This window comes from Orbicella faveolata, unplaced genomic scaffold, assembly GCF_042242905.1.
Source record: "Orbicella faveolata isolate gen_17 unplaced genomic scaffold, um_ofav_v1 contig_48, whole genome shotgun sequence".
In the NCBI taxonomy this organism is placed as follows: domain Eukaryota; kingdom Metazoa; phylum Cnidaria; class Anthozoa; order Scleractinia; family Merulinidae; genus Orbicella; species Orbicella faveolata.
In genome coordinates, this window is record NW_028301578.1 from 3,490,759 (window position 1) to 3,508,690 (window position 17,932).

At 37.3% G+C, this 17,932-nt stretch overlaps 2 protein-coding genes across 2 annotated transcripts in view; both read right to left on the reverse strand.

The window, feature by feature from the left end:
• The window catches only part of LOC149096002 (somatostatin receptor type 2-like), a 118,706-nt gene extending 118,441 nt beyond the window's left edge, over positions 1-265 (reverse strand). The window contains exon 1 of the mRNA XM_089281009.1: positions 202-265. The gene's annotated coding sequence lies outside the window, so the exon portion shown is untranslated. The remainder of the gene's footprint in view (positions 1-201) is intronic.
• Positions 1-271, reverse strand: part of LOC149096006 (somatostatin receptor type 5-like) — a 67,272-nt gene extending 67,001 nt beyond the window's left edge. The window contains exon 1 of the mRNA XM_089281012.1: positions 202-271. The gene's annotated coding sequence lies outside the window, so the exon portion shown is untranslated. The remainder of the gene's footprint in view (positions 1-201) is intronic.
• Between the last annotated feature and the right edge of the window lie 17,661 nt (positions 272-17,932).

The following is a 17,932-nucleotide window of genomic DNA, read 5'->3' on the forward strand; positions in this document are numbered from 1 at the left end:
TAATTATGCATTTTTATTGTGTTATTTCACACTTTTTGCTGTATATATTCATTTATTCGCATCTTTTTGACCATTTGTTAAGGCAGCCGAAAAGTCACTTTAACCTAAATTGATAACCAGAGAAAGTTTTAATAATAGTTTTGAAATATTGATATAGTCTTGAGATTTAATCCTTATCTAATCACGACAATTAACATTTACCTTGAACAGTATTTTCTGCCTCTTTCTCCTTAGACTTTAAGGTCAATATGGTGTAATCTTGAAACAACCAGGTTGACAATGAGAATGCACCTACCAATTAAAGATGGCATTATTAATATTAAGATAGTGTAAGGAAAATTAAATACAGTTTACTGTGATCCAAACTGAATATTTTTCAGCACATGTTGTGCATGGTTCAATTTAATTTACTGACTCTAGAAATGTGGTATATGGTGTACAGGAAATAATGTGGAAGGACTCTTAAGTACAAAAGTGAGAGGTAAAGTCTGCATTGGTATCAGCTAAAGACTATCCTAGGGTTTCCAGGGTTCAAGAAAAAAAAAACAAAAAACAAACTTGGCAATCCATCTTGGCTGTCAGGCAAGTAGCTCTCATGCAAATTTTGCTTGCCCTAGGCAAGATTTTTTTTTTTTTTTTACTTAGTTGGCAGATCACTTGCCTCAAGGTCCTATTGGGCCAGTGAGAATGAAAATGCACTTGCCCCACAGGAAATTCTACTTGTTCTGGACGGCACGTTTTTCGAGCCCTAGTTTCCACAGCACAAAGCGACTAGCAGTACATACATACTTTATTTAATATACTTGTTTATTTCTACTTCCCTCAATGGGATGCATGCTTGTCCACTGCAGGGTTTACAAAAGTGATGGAGATATAAGTGGCACACAGTGCATGCAGAAGTAATGACGTTTAACAACGTCTTGGTTATCCTGGACTAACAAATGTACAGTATAAGGTAAATAAAAGTAACTAATTGGTACAAAATGTGTGGTGTGAGAGGAATTAGCAGGAGAGAACCATAGTGAAGAAATGGGTGTGAGAGCACAGAGTGGTGGGAGAAAGAAAAATCTCCCCCGTTGGTGCTTTTTTTCGGCTGTGATCTATAGATCCATTCAATAAATTAAAAATTCTTGCCTTCCCTGTATTTAAATTATGAGCCATTTAGCCATATTTGTTGCATTGCAGACCCATTCACAACTTTAAAGTCACAGCTATATTTAGAAATCACGTGACCAGAAAAAAAAAAAAGAACATAAAATGTCACAGCTTACATTTCTAGGTAGCAGGGAGGTTAAGCAAGGCACGACGGCGACAGCATAGACTGTTCACAGTCTCTCTACTTACGCACGCAATGAGAACATCACCAAACAAAAGGTTTAAATGAGCAAAACAATAGCTTTGCATGTGCATTATAAATCTTTGTAAATTTCGCAGCCGTCCTCTATAAAACAACAACATGAAATGACCAAGTTTTGGTAATTTACAATTCTTTGATGACAATGTTGCCCGCATGTAAGAACCTACACTTTTTGAAGTCTGGCAAAATAGTCTCTTGTATATTTTTGCCACACCTACAATAGTTATTGGCATTTTAGGGCAAGTAGGTTCTTATTACATTGTAGGTTCTTAATTTCTATGAAGGAGATATTATAGTTGTTGATTACCAGAAAAATAAATAAACTTTGGTTTGGTCCTTAAATATACAGTGTTTATTCACAACTGTATCATGATAAGTCTAACACAACTGATTATGCAATGATGTCTCTATAACAAGAGTTCATAAATTTAACCGTAAGAACCTGCTTGATCTCACTAGGCTTAAGACTGGTTCTTATATTTTTGGGTTTTAAAATACAATAATCTTGGATTTAGGATTGTTTCATTCAGTCCCTACATGTTTTGTGTAGACTATATAATTACCGGTATATTGTTGAGTGAGATGGCACAAATCTAAAATGCAGATTGCTACTACTGTGGTCATTATATATAGTCTCTTGTGAAACCATTTCCTGTCTGAATATAGTCAAAGTTACTTGTTTACACAGATTAGGTTTGTGATGCTGAATATGTGAAGTAAGGCCAATACGTTTAACAATTTCAGTGTCCTACAAAGAGAGTAACAGAGGGTATAAATGAAAATCATAATTATACTTTATTAATGTTATTCTTTTTCTTTTTGATATAACTATAACATTATTATTATCAAAATAATAATTACCCCATTGTTAAATATACCACACGCACCACCTCACCCTTGCAGTAAATTGAACCACACTTTATTCCCAGATATTGCATCCTTTGCTCTTTATTTGTTATAAAGATGTACACATTGTCACGAACATTATAGGTGCTCCATTTCCAGCAAATTGCCATGGATATCTTGTCAAAAAAAATGTATAAAAGCTCATAAATTATATCAAAAGTCAATTAAAAGACCTGCATTTAGCGACAGAAAGTCCCAGGATTTATTTCCACATCATTAGCAATAAAGTAAAGTCACAAACGTAGCGTAAAAATACCAAAAGTTATTTATTACAAATGGAATATTCTTTAAACCTAATGTTGGAAGAATTGGAAGATATATCTTATCGCTGCCATGTAAAAAGATAAGGCGACTTGAAACAGTGTGAAACACAACTTCCCTCTCACAGCATGTCCTTTTTTGGGCTTTCGTTATCATAATTTCACGGTAGAGAATAAACTATGATAGGACGGTATATATGAAAATTTAAGCAAAATAAAGATTTCAGACAGCTCACTTTTTTGATCCTGCCAAGAAACTGCTGTTACCATGGTTTCCTTCCAATCTGGTTCCGGGTCTCAACAGCTGCGACTCACCTTTTCGATGATCTTGAGCTAATCTCAATTTCCACATCAATTTTGTAGTTTGTGAATCGGATGAGTTTGTTAGCAAGCTCAGATTTATCGGATAAGGTAAAGCCGCTCAAGACATCTCCGGTCTGTTTTTAACAGCTATGAATAAAACGTACTTTGCCAACACTAACCTCGAATTTGTTGCCAGGCTTCTCCTTTGGTGCCATGTGCCTAGTTCTCAGTGCTCTTCGCTTCGAGGAGATAAATCGATCAAGAAATCCTCGGAACTCCGACATAGGGCGAGAGCTCGGCGACTGCCAGGGCGACAACCGAGGATTACGCGATAACGAATGACATCATTGCCCAAAAATTTTCTCATTCTTCTCAGTAATTTGCATAACTTTTAAATCGTTCTTGCATCATAAAAGTTTGGTCTCTACATTTCTTTTGGGTTATAGTAGTAATTTCGTGGAAAAACCGCAGATTTTCAACGTTCCCCCAATATGCATCTCCTAACGTGTAGAATCGGTGGCCAGAAGGCCAAAGAAGTTAAAATATACAAACAAATTTTCATAGACAAGATATTTCCAAACACTTCTTATGCAGACAATTTCTGCATGACTGATGGTCTGTTTGCGTTTTGTATGCATAATCTTCTAGCAAGTTTTAAACTTTCGCAAATGGCTAAAAAATGAAAGCCTATCAACCCAGCTGGAGAGAACGCGCTTATCATCGTTAGTAAAATACATGTAGCCTAGTTTAAGAGATGTGTCTTGCAAAATAGCATATAAATAGTTCTACAAAGCCGAGAAAATTTACAACGTGTCTATGCCGGGGGCATAAAGCGCTTGAAATTTCAGAACTTTGCGAATTTGCACTAACTTTGAAATTTTACTAGGAAAGACTCACAAACTTGGCTAATAATAATACTACTACTACTACTACTACTACTACTACTAATAATAATAATAAAAATAATAATAATAAAATTATATAGCGCCGATCCACTATTTGTCCATGGCGCTTTACATAAAATAAAAAAAAAAATATTTAAAAAGCTAAAAAAGGGGAGGGAAAGAAAAAAGTAATAATAATAATAATCTAAAAAGTTACTCATGTTCTTTTCAGCAGTATCGACAGATTATGGCCATTATTAAAACTCAGAATACAGAAAACAGTCTGGAATGGTCTCATAGCCTAATCATGGAGCGCTAAGTCGCTTGATTTCCCCTTGTCCTAATTTTATAACAAATTACTACGTCTTATGAAGTGATGAAAGACAACGCATTTCGTAAACTGTGTATTATAAGTTCCTTGCTAGAATACGGAGCTGGAAAAGTTCTTAAACGGGGATGGAACCAGAAATTGCAGACTTGATTGATCAGTTTACAATGACACTGCATATTTACATCCGCTCACTGAAATACTGTCTGGTCGCATTTCTGGCGTTGCTAACCAATATACACCCTAGAAAAAAGCAACAGAGATTAACGCCCAGTTCAGACGTCGTGCTTCTGTCGTGCCGAACTAAATAGCAATTAGGTTTGACTGTAGCACGGCTGGAAAACAACTCTGATTCAGACGTCGCGCCAGAGTCGAACCAAATTCTGGATATTCTGATGCTTCGTAGCAATTCTCCTCCTAACTCCCCGTGGGAACGTAATCTCGCCAAAATACATTAATATAATTTATGAATTTTGTCTAGCGCGGCAGAAGCACGACGTTTGAATCACTGCCATGCCAGAGTCGTGTAGCACGGCAGAGGTTGTCGAACTTAATTGCTTGCCGAACTTAATTCAAAAGTTTGATTCAGACGCCGTGCTTCTGCCGTGCTTTTGTCGAACTTAATTCCTGAATTTAGTTCGGCACGGCAAAAGCACGACGTCTGAACTGGGCCTAAAAGACTCATACAAACAAACGTAAAGAACTAATTACCTAACAACGAAGTGCCTTCCTTTGGGAATACGGATTTGGGAATACAAGATAGTTGAAGACGCTACAACCTTCCGCGGTTCCGCCACACCTTCACTGCACTATCGACACCAACTGGATCTTGTTATGCCTCCCAACGCCCTTAAACTCGTCAACGTTTTCTGATTGGAGGAGAACGTGTCATGTGTAAATGGGTTAAAAAAAACTCGCAATAAATTTGTTAGCCTGGATATATACGCGTGTTGGCGGGATTTTGCGCTCGAGTGCTTTTCGTGTTAAACATGGCGGCTCCGCCACCAACCCCCCCCCCCCCCTCCCCTGGGGGAAATGCCATATAAAGAGGACGGGCGTGCTCGTCTGAATTTTTGAAAAGGATTCCTGAGAGGTACTAAGATGCTGTTTTGTGGGCGTGGCTTGAATTTTTTTTTTCACCCTATGGCCTAGCCTGAATTGTCAGTCATCTCCCATCCTCGGCCTAATTCCCCGGGATTAGGCTGAGGGGGAGAGATGACTGACAAATATCCCTAAATTTTCTAAATATCTTAATATTTTATAAATATACCAAGAAATATCCGGAGGTCTGCCTTGCGTGGTTCAAAGAGGTAAACTTTCGTCTCTCATAAAGTGACGAAACCTTTTTCTGTAACTGATTTTTTTTCTTTTTTCACAAAAAAGACAGGGAGCCCTCGCAACCGTTTAGAATATTAATAAGAGATCAACCTACGTTATCGCGCGTGTTTTGTGTTCTGTGGCGGCCATTTTGAATTTTTAATACGCGGTCTGCTGGTGCGAAGACTGGAGCCGAAATTACGGAAATTGCTCGGGGCCTGCTCGGAGCTTGTTATCTTCGGTGAACGATCGGATCCTCCGGGAATTTACGAATTTTCCCGTCCGTTCTAGGCTACTAAAATTTCGGTTCCAGACCTCACACTAGTAAACCGCGTATTTTCTAGTAGCAATCAGAGATTAGTGAAGTGCGTTCGGTACCCAGGGGAAGGAAGGGGGTACTTTACGGATTTGTCGATAGGTGTGTTGCCAGGAACACATCTATGATTCAGTTAGTATTTGGACATCTGATTGTAGGCTGGGTACCAATACCTTCCCTATTAATATTTCATACTAAATAATATTCCATACTATGTTTAATAAAAAATCAGTAACTCAATTCTTTTTATATCAAGATCCCAGACTAATTTGCCAGATCCTGATTCCTATACCTAAAATAGACTCCTGGAAAAGCATACCCTTGGCAGCAGCGCATACCAAAGCCCATTTATGTCATTCCCCTTCCAGGGTTTTCCAAGTTGTGTATTTTTCGGGGTATTGTCTAACTTTTGTGTCCTTTATTGGCATCAAATGTCACATTACTCTAGCAGGCGCATCGTTTAGTAAGGTTAAGTACTGTGTATAACTATAGAAAAGAATAACAGTGCATTAAACTTTATTTCCAAATATGAGCGTTTTTAACTAAAGTTTACATGCAAGCTTACACCCGGCTTACATAAATTAAGAGCCTATTAAGCTGACCTGCATGCGCAGTGAAATCAGTCAAATTCTTAATTCAGTGAGCGGTGTGCATTTTCATTTCCTTTTCGACGTTTGTTGCACTACGTTGGAATATTTGCTGTCTTTCCCAAGGTCAATAAAGTTGTGCTGATTTATTCGAGCTATTACGTTCTAGCCTCGCAACTTTATTCTCACAGAGAAGTAGAATCGCCGAGAAAAGCAGCTGACACAGATCACAAATCGATATGTTACCCACGCAGTTTCGGAGAAAATACGGCACTACACAGCTTTCTGGTGCTTAGATAGGTACCCTTAGGCATTTTAGCATGTAACAGTTCGAATAAATCAACAAAACTTCACTAACCTTGGGGAAAACTGCCACGATTCCTACGTAGGACAACGAACGAAGAAAAGCACATGGAAATGCACGGGTAGCGCTTTCATGTAAAACCTCACTATTATTCAAAGTGAGGCATCACATCAGACCGAGGCCATGTGTGCCACATAGCCAGTCCAAGACGGCGTCCAAAAAGTTACGGGTGCTCGCACATTTTGGGAAACTACTGAAAAAATTGAGATAAGCTTTCAATTCGTGCAAATCATACTAACAAGAAAAAATAGATCTGTTTGATTACGCGCGTAGAAACAAAGTCCGTTGATCGATCGATGGCCGATTGTATTCAAAAAATTAATCAACCTTCCACGGCTTTTACCTGTAGAGTGTACGAAACGCCTTTTAAACCTTTTTATTAAGCATTTGCGTAGTCAAAGAGCCATTGAGTCTAAATATATTTGTTGAATTACGCACGTCGAAGTGTTGTTCACTCCCATAGCAACAGAAAAATTGATTCTTTATGACTGCGACCATTTATTACTTTTCGAAATCGTATGAAAAAACTTCGGGCGAACTAACTTTTGGTCGGGGAGAATCGACTTTTTTTTAGCAGCGACACGACTTTGAGTTGGGGCGAAACGACCTGTTACCAAAGAACGCCCGTGGGCAAACTTAACAAAAACGTCGTTCTGGTATACCAGGATCTGGTATGCCCTCTGATTGGTTAATTTTGACAGGATATGTCAATATTGGAGCGTTACTTGCACAAATGAGATATGCGATATGGCGGTCAGTTAAAATGGGATTGACGGGCCTACACGACTTAAACGGTCCGCAGCATTTGTACATTTACCGTTCTCTTCTCGGTCTCTCGACCTTTCTTTCTTTCAAGCGTGTTTACGACGGGCTCTTTATGTTGTGTTATTAGGGCCCGGTTGTTTGATTAGAAGTATTTACAAGTACAATAAGTTGCTTCTTTTCACGGCTAAGTTGGCGTAAGTACCTTTTGTTACATTTGCCCAAGGGCGTTCCTTCGCTTTCTCTCGCCGCGCTTCTCCCCTATTTTTCCACTCGCCGTTCTTTGCGATGCACCCCAACTGACCAGAGTTCGGTCCCCTCAGATTTGTGGTCAATTGATGATACATGGCTCCGGAATTTTATGGCGGATAATTTACATAGTCCCTGGGCCAAAATATGCTTTCTTTTTGATGCCCCGAGTATGTCAAGTTATAGAGATTTTATGGTGCCCCGAGTATGCCAATTTACAGAGATTTTGCAGAGATTCTATAGTGTCCCGAGTATGTCAATTTACAGAGATTTTATGGTGCCCCGAGTATGTCAATTTACAGAGATTTTATGGTGCCCCGAGTATGTCAGTTTACAGAGATTTTATGGTGCCCCGAGTATCTCAATTTACAGAGATTTTGTGGTGTCCCGACTATATGTCAATTTACAGAAATTTTGCAGTGATTTTATGGTGCCCCGAGTATGTCAATTTACAGAGATTTTACGGTGACCCGAGTATGTCAATTTACAGAGATTTTGCAGAGATTTTATGGTGCCCCGAGTATGTCAATTTACAGAGATTTTACGGTGCCCCGAGTATGTCAATCTACACAGATTTTATGGTGCTCCGAGTATGTCAATTTACAGAGATTTTACTGTGCCCCGAGTATGTCAATTTACAGAGATTTTATGGTGCCCCGAGTATGTCAATTTACAGAGATTTTGTGGTGTCCCGACTATATATCAATTTACACAAATTTTGCAGAGATTTTATGGTGCCCCGAGTATGTCAATTTACAGAGATTTTACGGTGCTCCGAGTAAGTCAATTTACAGAGAGTTTGCAGAGATTCTATGGTGCCCCGAATATGTTAATTTACAGAGATTTTATATGGTGCCCCAAATATGTCAATTTACAGAGATTTTGCAGAGATTCTGTGGTGCGCCGAGAATATCAATTTACAGAGATTTTGCGGTTCCCCGAGTATGTCAATTTACAGAGATTTTACACGATAAAGCAAAACCTGTAAAATCTTTTAAGTGGTAACTTTAGAAACATTCTTAGAAGATTTTGTTAAGTCTGTAAATTATGAGTGGCATACGCTTATTCTTGCTGCTACAATTTACAAACATTTTACAAACATTTTGAAATGAACAGAATTAAAAACTAAACAAATGTTTGTAGAATAAATTTACAGACATTCAGTTTTTTAGTATAATAAGTACCAAGTCTGTAAATTCAGGATCAACAAACATTTCTTTAAGTCTGTAAATGGGTCAAATTTTTCAGTGTCCCAACACTTTGCCCTAGTGACAGAAGGAAAGTCTATTTTCAATCAAGATTACTTCAAACCTTCGCGGGGCTATATTGGTCGATTTTGTTTGGTCAAGAAAATTAATGTCCGCGAAGCACAAGTTTGCATACTGTGAACGCTAGGAGTTCTGTTATTTCATTGGCTCGCGGCTTTCAAGTTGACACATTCCTCTGTGAAGGCGTGATATATGTTTATAAATCTTTAGAAGGCGAAAACTCGCACTCGTTTTTCGAGAGAATCCCTTCTCTTTAAATGAATTAATAGGGTATGCAGATTTGACGGATCCAAAACAAAACATAATTTTATCGAATTTTACATTTTATAACCTTTCTGTTGATATATAGTTTGTGCGGGTTCCTTGAAAACAGCGCGCGTACGATTTTTTTTTTTTTTCTGGAGGACTCCCGCGAAGGTTTGAAGTAACCTTAAAAGAGATTGCTTAAATTTTCACCAAAATGCAATCAAAAATCTTGAGTTAAGACATGTTCTTTACCATGCTAATTTCTTTCAAAACAAATGTGATCGCTTTAGCCAAATCAACAAGAGAACCATTCACCATTGATTTAAGTTTACACGGTACAGGCAGCCTACTTCTAGAGAAACTTAAAGAGAAATAAACAGTGAGAAAGATTTTCTAAAGCAACGCATTGGCATGTGTACATTGCACATTTCCGCTTGATCAATTCGTGTTTAAAATTTGGTGTTTCAAAGCAAATTAACATAGCAAACTAATGTCTATGGCCAGCTGGCTTGAGCTTTCACAGTTGCTGTGATATCTCACTTTTTTACCGACTTAATTAAGTGTAGATGTAGATGTAGATGTAAAATGCAAAGCGCTTATGACTATTTTATATAATTAGCGCTATATAGATTTAATTATTACTATTATTATTATAATGCATTGTGGAAATTTTAGAGAGAATTTTCTACGATTTGACGACAATAAAATTCAGCACAAGCTTTCTTTGTAAAACTAATCTGGCATCGAAAGTCATTTAAATTCTTTCGCCCAACAAAACTTGAAAATGAGAGCTTTAACAAATCTCTGTTTGTGAAGTCTTACATACGAAATCCTTCTGTTCGAAAAACGTTATAAAGGTAATAGTTTTTTTTCTGAGCTTCAATAAAGTAAGTTTTATCATATATTGGTAGCCTCTGACGAATTATTTCAGTCGGCCCTGGTTCTGGTTTTGCTCGAACGCTCGTCGCTGAATCGTCAATTGAACTCTTCAAGAAACAGCCGCTCGAAGGAAAGACTGCATCGTGCACAAATATACGCTTGTAACATTTTCCTTTAGGCCTCAGTCTTCTGTTCATTTCAGCTGATTATACGAAATAACGAAAGTGACAGAGATCGTTGTTAAAAGCTATTCACGTGTCCAAGTTCAGGAAAACGTAACCCACAAACCTGCTATTGAATAAGCGCATCTCAAACAGCTCAAAGCCAGGGGTTTTTTTTTCACTTTCTTCTCCACTCTCGCTTTTGTTCTTTTCTTTTGCCGAAGAGGCTGTGAAGGACAAATAGTTCAGCCACCAAAACCTTCAACCATGTACAGTTTGTTTTCAATTCTTCGGAAAACTGATCGAAATATAAGCTTAACCAATTTTTGAGAATCGCTTTTACCGACTGCAATTTTCGTTTGTTGTCAGCTTGATATGTACATGTAGGTTAACTGAGCTGTTGGAAATTGTTTGTTTGCACCAGAAACTATTTACTCGCCGCGATCCAAGAATAATTTTGATGTGTCGCTTTGATTGATTTTTGAATGAACATTTTCGCACGGTTTATCGCGCCTTTGACTTCATGTAAGCCAGACGAGATTAAATATATATTATCTCAAAGGCCGCAATGTTATAAAAGAAATGGTGAGCGTGTAGTGTGTAACTATCGAGTTATGGATGCACTTGGGAGGATTGCTGAGCACTCAAGAAGCTAGAGTCACTATCGCCTCGTGCGACTCTTACGCTTCTTTCGCACTTAGCAACCTCCCGCGTGTATCCATAACGCGATATAGTTGCACGCTGCACGCTTACCATTTCTTAATTACTCAGCTTTTGTGAGTTATCTTAAATGAAATACGTTCTAAGCCATCTCAAGTTTGTTCAATTCCCTTTCCAACTCGGACCTTCTGGAACAAGTGATGGCAAAAAAAGGTAAGTTTGCTCATTTCGAAGCTACCTCTAAATTTTCGAGCGTTTTTTTTTTTTTCAGTTTTCAATTGTTTCTTCCAAACCTCGATACCTTAGGCGAGAAAAAAAAAAAAAAAACTTACGGACTCTTGTAAGTATTGGCTTAATATATTATTTTCCAAGAAAAAATAGCATTTATTGTAGTAATTTCAAGCTGACAGAAAAAGGGAGTGTGACAGCAGGTGTTGTCAATTTAAATGCTTAAGACAAGTAAGAGGCTCACGTATGCGGCTGATGATGAAGTTCTTGATTCTGAGGATTAGATTTCGGGTGGGCAACTAAAAAAAAAATTCCTGCACAGCAAAAACTGTTAAGGGGAGCCATGGGGAAAAAATCTAGCGAGTGCTTTTTACTATGCAGGTCCCATGTTTGACAAGCTATTGCCACAGAAAAAAAACTCATGCAAAACCAAAAGGTGAAAAACAAATTTCATGCTCCAGAAAGTTGCCTAACCTCGATGCCCCAGCCCCCTTCCTCTTCAAAAAATCTCTGGTCTGTCCCTTAGCTTTGGCAATTCACTTGGCAGCGGAGAAGGAAACTGTTAAGAGTTCCAAGGTATATAGCGAATCTGCATCAAATGGAATAAAGAGACTCGTTGAACGTTTGCTTAAGGCGTTTATCCTTCGATATGCAATGTCGATGGAGATCAGCTTGCAAGGATAAGAGTGGTGAATTTATGCAAATTCTACTCATATAGAAACCTTCAAACCTTCCACAGGTTCACACTCTTTTAAGGTCTTTAAATGGTGACAAAAAAATCACCTAACCGATAAGTATAGGCAAACATGCAGTCATTGCAAAAAAAAAAAAAAATGCTTTATTTCTTAACTTTGTTACACGGTTATAGCAATACCTATCATCGATAACCGGCTGCAAATTCAAAATAATGTGAATTTACATTATTGATGTTTGAATGCATGTAAGTCTTTACCAAAAACATTGAATGCGATATGATAAAAGAATCGGTAAAGGCCGGGATAGGCTGCTGAAAAACTGACATTTCCCTATTCATAAATAGGCCTACAACGGTGCGCTTTCATCATCGCAAACTGTAAACTAAACCAGTTTTCTTTTTAATGCGGAATATTTCATTAAATGTTTATGTATCAAACAACGTTTAAACATTTGGCCGATGGGCTGATCTAGGAGTTTAAAGGGATTTAGTTGTTGATTTATTTTCTACCACTGCGGGCTTTGCTTCCATTAATTTATCTTATCAATAATTAAAGAATATTCTTCGCTTCAAACCTGGTTTCATTAAGAGGCACAAGTAAGGCATTTTGTAAGTCCAAAGAAACCGCGGGAAAATTTCGACAAGAGCAGAGGAGTCACAAAGTTGCTTCCTTATGCTTGGATTAAGCCCTACCTCACGGTAAGATAAGGGCTCTTGTTTTAGAGCGCGTCTCTGAATCTGTTCGAAGGTTTTGAATATAAAGCCTAAATGCATTATTTGCTTTTCACTTGACGGTCAGCTGACGGTGTTTTTTCGCCTTACACTCTTTTCTATATAGGAACATTGTTTTTTTTCCGGCCGAAGCTAAATATATTCTTATTTTTCCGCCGATTTTAGGCTGAAAATATTCTTGTGAATATTCTTAGATCATAGCGTATGACACTGCTGCTTTTGAATATATTTGGTGTCACGATGGTGTTGAAGTAATTTTGGAGCCAGCCTGCAGGTATTTAAGCCTGATATAACGCATATAACGTCTTACCGAAATGTTATTAGCATCGAACATACGGCTGGTGCTGTTTTTGTCGCTTTTTGGCTAGTTTTGACGTCTAGAGAAAGGAAGAATTTTATACGGTTTAGTTGAAAGCATATAATTGTACTGTATGTAGAAATTTTCATCACACAAATTTATATTCTTTCCAAAATCCCAGCCTCGGGTTTATTTCTAAGATATTCTTAAAATTTCGCAAATTTTAGCCTCGATATTCTTATAAAATATGTTCTTATACAAGAAAGAAAGAGTGTAATGCTAGTGAATACTCGCGTCTGATGAAATAAAATTGTAAAAAAAAAAATGTTTTGAAAATTTTGTGGCACGCCACTTCCTCAGAATTGTACCAGTCTACTTATTTGCGTGTTGATGAGTCCATTTTGGTAGAGTAAAATAAAGGCAGTGATAAGTTCTTAACCTAAGGCACAAATTTTTAAAAGGCAGAAGTAATGTGTTTTAATTAAATTCTTTTTAATTCCTGATGTATACTCAATGGGGTGAAACTAGATTAAAGTAAAACGCTTATTGGTTAAAGGTAATGGTGAATTTATCAATTAAAAGTGACCTGTTTTCCTTCCTAATGCGGTAAAGTTATTCCGAAGCAATAGTGACAATGAATATTAACAGTTTATAACAAAAGAAAAAACACGGTTTCGGACTTTACCATTGCAGGTATGGAGCCAGAGTGTTTTCAATGTTCACCGCGCAAATATAATATTCGAGATCATCTCGTGGAGGAAATCCCAATGTTGGGTGTAGTCTGATTTGTACTTCTCCTTGTTTGGTGTATTTAAGGTTACCGGGCAAGCCGGCTGTAATTGATCACGGCAATGCCCGTCTGACGTAATTTGTGTAAAGATCCACACAATGCGGAACACGTAATCCCAAAGGAATCTAGCTGTGGCGGCGTAATGGCTTTGAACTGCGATTTAAGAACTTAATGTACTTAATTCCAAATGGTGTTTTAAACAGTGACATTGTGTACATTATATAGTAAGTGACTTTCTTGCCAACCTTGAAGTACGAGCGTATTTTTGACCAACAGAGGCGTAATAAATATACGTATTTTTGGCACAACTGAACAAAAATGGCAAAGATATGTAAATACGAGAGCTATGTTATATTTCTGCAGGGACACGATGGACGAAAGTGAAAAAAAAAATATCCGTATTGAAGGAGATTCTACCATGTTTAAGAATATTCGGCAAAATAATTCGCTTAAGGCTTTTCGGCACAGAAAAAAACAGGATGTTATAAGAGTTGCTCAAGCAGGAGGTCAGACTTTTTAATGTAAAGATAGCAAAACTAGACGACCTAATTTTCATTACTAACAATTACTAACTTTACATTACCAACTGGGCGTTCACTGAATGGATCAGAATTAAAAGTAAAGCCGTGTCCCTTCCCCCACCCCCACCCCCCCCCCCCCCTTCCCTGTGATTCAGCCTTTCGTCAAGCTGTTCCCAGCAGTAAATTGACCTTCCTTTCAAGATTAATGCATCTCGGCTGCTGTATGTATGATGTGGTAGTTATGGTTAGGAAAAAAAATAGCAATAGTAAGAATAAGAATTGAGTGAAATTAAAATACTCAGGTTGGTGCAGATGCAATACATACACTAATTCGGTAGTTTAATACATGATTGATAACATATCGAGTAACGACAAAATCTTTTCGACGAACGCAAACTAAATACATTTAAGGTACCTGCTCATCGACTAAGGAAGAAAGAGTCAGTTATTTTGTGTGTGTTTTCTTTGTTTGTTTTTTGTTGTTGTTGTTGTTGTTGTTTTTGTTGTTGTTGTTTTTGTTTCTCTTCTTTCTTTCTTTATTATTTAGCCTTAAGCTAAATCCACTGAAGGGAAGCAAAGAAAATAAACATTAGAACTCATCAAAAACCTTGACAGACCATTTTAATTTGATCGTAGACACCCAAAATAACACTCTGATTAAGATAAAGTGGTTGCCACACGCTGCTGTTTTCACCATAAAAAAGTGCAATAGAGCGTAAAGATAAATATTATTTTCTGTTTTCGGCTTCTTTCCTTTAATTTAATATTCATATCTGTCCCTTTGTAAAGCGTGCAACTGTGAAATGCCAGCGCTCAAGACTTGTGATAGCTTGCAGTGTTGTTCAAGGCGAGGGAGTACACGGAAGTTGTTGCAATATTTTATAACGCTGTTACAAATTTAGAAATAAATGACGATAATTTTTCAGCTCTAGCAACAATAACATTTAGGAGCTTTGTTAGCCTCATGTTTAAAAGCTTTCAAATTATTTGGTTCACCACACTACCCATTTGTCTCTCTAGATATTTCCGTTTTTTTGTGTGTTACGATTTTTTGTGGATTTCTTTTCTTCAGGAACTGTTCACTCCAGTACAGCCTCTCGGGTATATTTTTGTGCCACGAGAACTGCCTTAGAAACTGTGTCTAAAGTTACACTTAATCCTACAAAGTTTTAGAGAATTAGTCTGTATTCTTAACGTTTGCCGTGATTCTTTTATTTGGGGTTTTAAAGGTGTGGTACAGGAGTATAATAAAATCACGGTGACTCATGGTCCACTATATGAGAAAGTGGTTCTCTCGATGTCATTCACCTTGAAGACTATATTTATTACTGAGTGTGAAAGAAAAGTGAAAAACGTACCTTAATTCTCCTTTTCAACGAAGACAAATTGATATGGAAGTGGCGCTAACAAGAGTGGTGATATTAGCAACTCACAGCCATTCTTATTAGAATCATTTCGGCGGAGGCGTGATATTTGTTTATACTAATTTTGTCTACCACAAATTGCATTTTGTCTTCAAGGAAATGTTGTTTTTCGTCGAGGACACAGCAAGATTATTGAATATCATGCGTTTAGATATTTTCCTGCTATTTATAAATCCTTCAAGTTTTGCTTAGAAGCACCGTTATTAAAACCAATCCTTCATACTACATGATTCTCCATGTCAGTTCGAGTCTTCATGTCAGTATTCACTGACATGTCACCATAGTCGCCCATCAGTCATAATGATAAGCGTAAGCCTTTCAGTAAATCAGCGAAAATATACATAGGAAAGAAATGGTTTGACGTAGGTCTTATCTGTTCTCCAATAATCTCTTCTTAATAGAATATTTAAATAATTTATTTTAGGGAAAACCTTAACAAACGAGGAAGTTAAACGGGCTTACATTAAATTCAGTTCACGCAATCATATAATTACAAGAACTGTATGAAACAAGCTCTATTTCTCTTCTGGTTCACGTGGTGGTGGATTTTATTTTATCCGTAGCCATTTTAATGCCAGTTTTTTCTTGGTCGAACAAACTGATATCAGGATACTCGACGTCTATCAAAAGCACGAAAAATGTCAAAAATAGGAAGATTAGTTACAGAACAGCTTCGGTTCGCTTTTACGCAATTGTTTCTAATATGGAGCAATTGAAATGCCTAAATCAACTAAAAAAATGAAACGCTGAATTGAGTGAACTGCTTTTACCACAGGAAGTGTTATCCTAGCTAAGTGCTCCAGTTCGTAACTTGCCCTTTTATCTTCCTTAAAGTTGCTATACAGAAAAGGTATCAAGATGTTAGACAGAAATGAGTGAATTGCTTTTACCACACGAAATGCTATCCTACCTAACTTCTCCAGTTTGCCATATCTTCTTTTTGATCTTGCTTAAAAGTGTTATCGGAGAAACTACTAACTACTGTACTTAATTTTCTTGTAAAAAGTGGTCACAGACAATGATAAGAATTGGTAATTGACAACAACCTAGGCAGAAGAAAGAAGTGGCCATTTTTTTTTTTTTTTTTTTTTTTTTTTTTTTTTTTTTTTTTTTTTTTACAAGAGACTCATTTTAAAGAGAAATTTTCTTCAGACTTACCATGTACTCATATCAAGTTGCACTGCCGCTCAAATGCCTCTACATAAGAAAATGCAGAGACAAAATGACTTAATTCGCAAAGCCTGTTGTGGCTAGACTTGCTCTGGTTCCGAAATTAAGCGCATAAATACAGCTGAGGCTAACAACAAAGCTACTGAAAGTAAGAAAAAAGAAAAGATAGCGATCATAGCGTAACAAAATAAAATTCTCGTACCTCCAATCAGCTTGTTCGAGATGATTGAACAGGCATCAAGCCGATGCTTAAGGATGATCTAGCTCCAAGTGTGGCGTACGATGATAAAAGTGATGAGTGATGTTACAAAGACCTGATTATTTTAATTAAAACTTCATTTCCTACAATAAAGCTTGACTTTCTGAAACGCAAACTTGATTTTTTGAAACTCAGACTGCATTCAGTAAAACGGAAATTTGATTGCTAGAAGCGTAAACTTTAGACGCATACTTAATTCTTTGAAATACAAACTTAGTTCTTTCAAATGCATGGGAAGAACAGCTGTTCTGGTGATTCCTTGACGGGCAAACTTGATTCTTTGCTGAAACACAAACATGGTTCTTTTACGCGCAGATTTGTTTCTGTTAAGCCCATGGAAAAAAAACAGCTGTGAGCAACCTTAAAAAGCAAATCTTTATGCTCACCGACTCGCCCAATCACCAAAGATAAGCCCCAACAGAATGGCTTATTTCATGTGGGCGACTATCTCAGAATACCCGGCTGTTTCTAGTAGGCTATACCTGTTATTATTGTTATGTTCCGTGACGATAACCAGTAGCTTTCTACGCTCTTAATTCCATTTCCTTTCAGACGTTTTGTTTTGTTTTGTTTTGTTTTTTTCCTACTTTGGCTGTTCGTTTGATATTAAATGCAAAGTGAAATGTCTCAAGGGGCGCGAACGTCTAAACAGAGCTAGATGATAGGCATCAGCCAGTTGTCAATTCGTAATGCAACTAACCTAATCAATACCACAACGGCACATTATTAGCATTCTTAGTAGTATTTGCCATCAGGATTCTGTTTTACTCATTTTTGAAGTTTCCTGCTCCTTTTAAGTCTTTTGAGGTTTCTTGCTTTCTCGTGGACATTTGCAGTCAAATATTTGAAACTCGTCGCAACTACGAGTTCCCTTCGCAAATAAAATTCAATATTTGTTAATTAGCCATGCTCTAAACGAGCAAGGGACTGGGTACGAATATTTAAAATCGACACCTCTCACCCTAAACG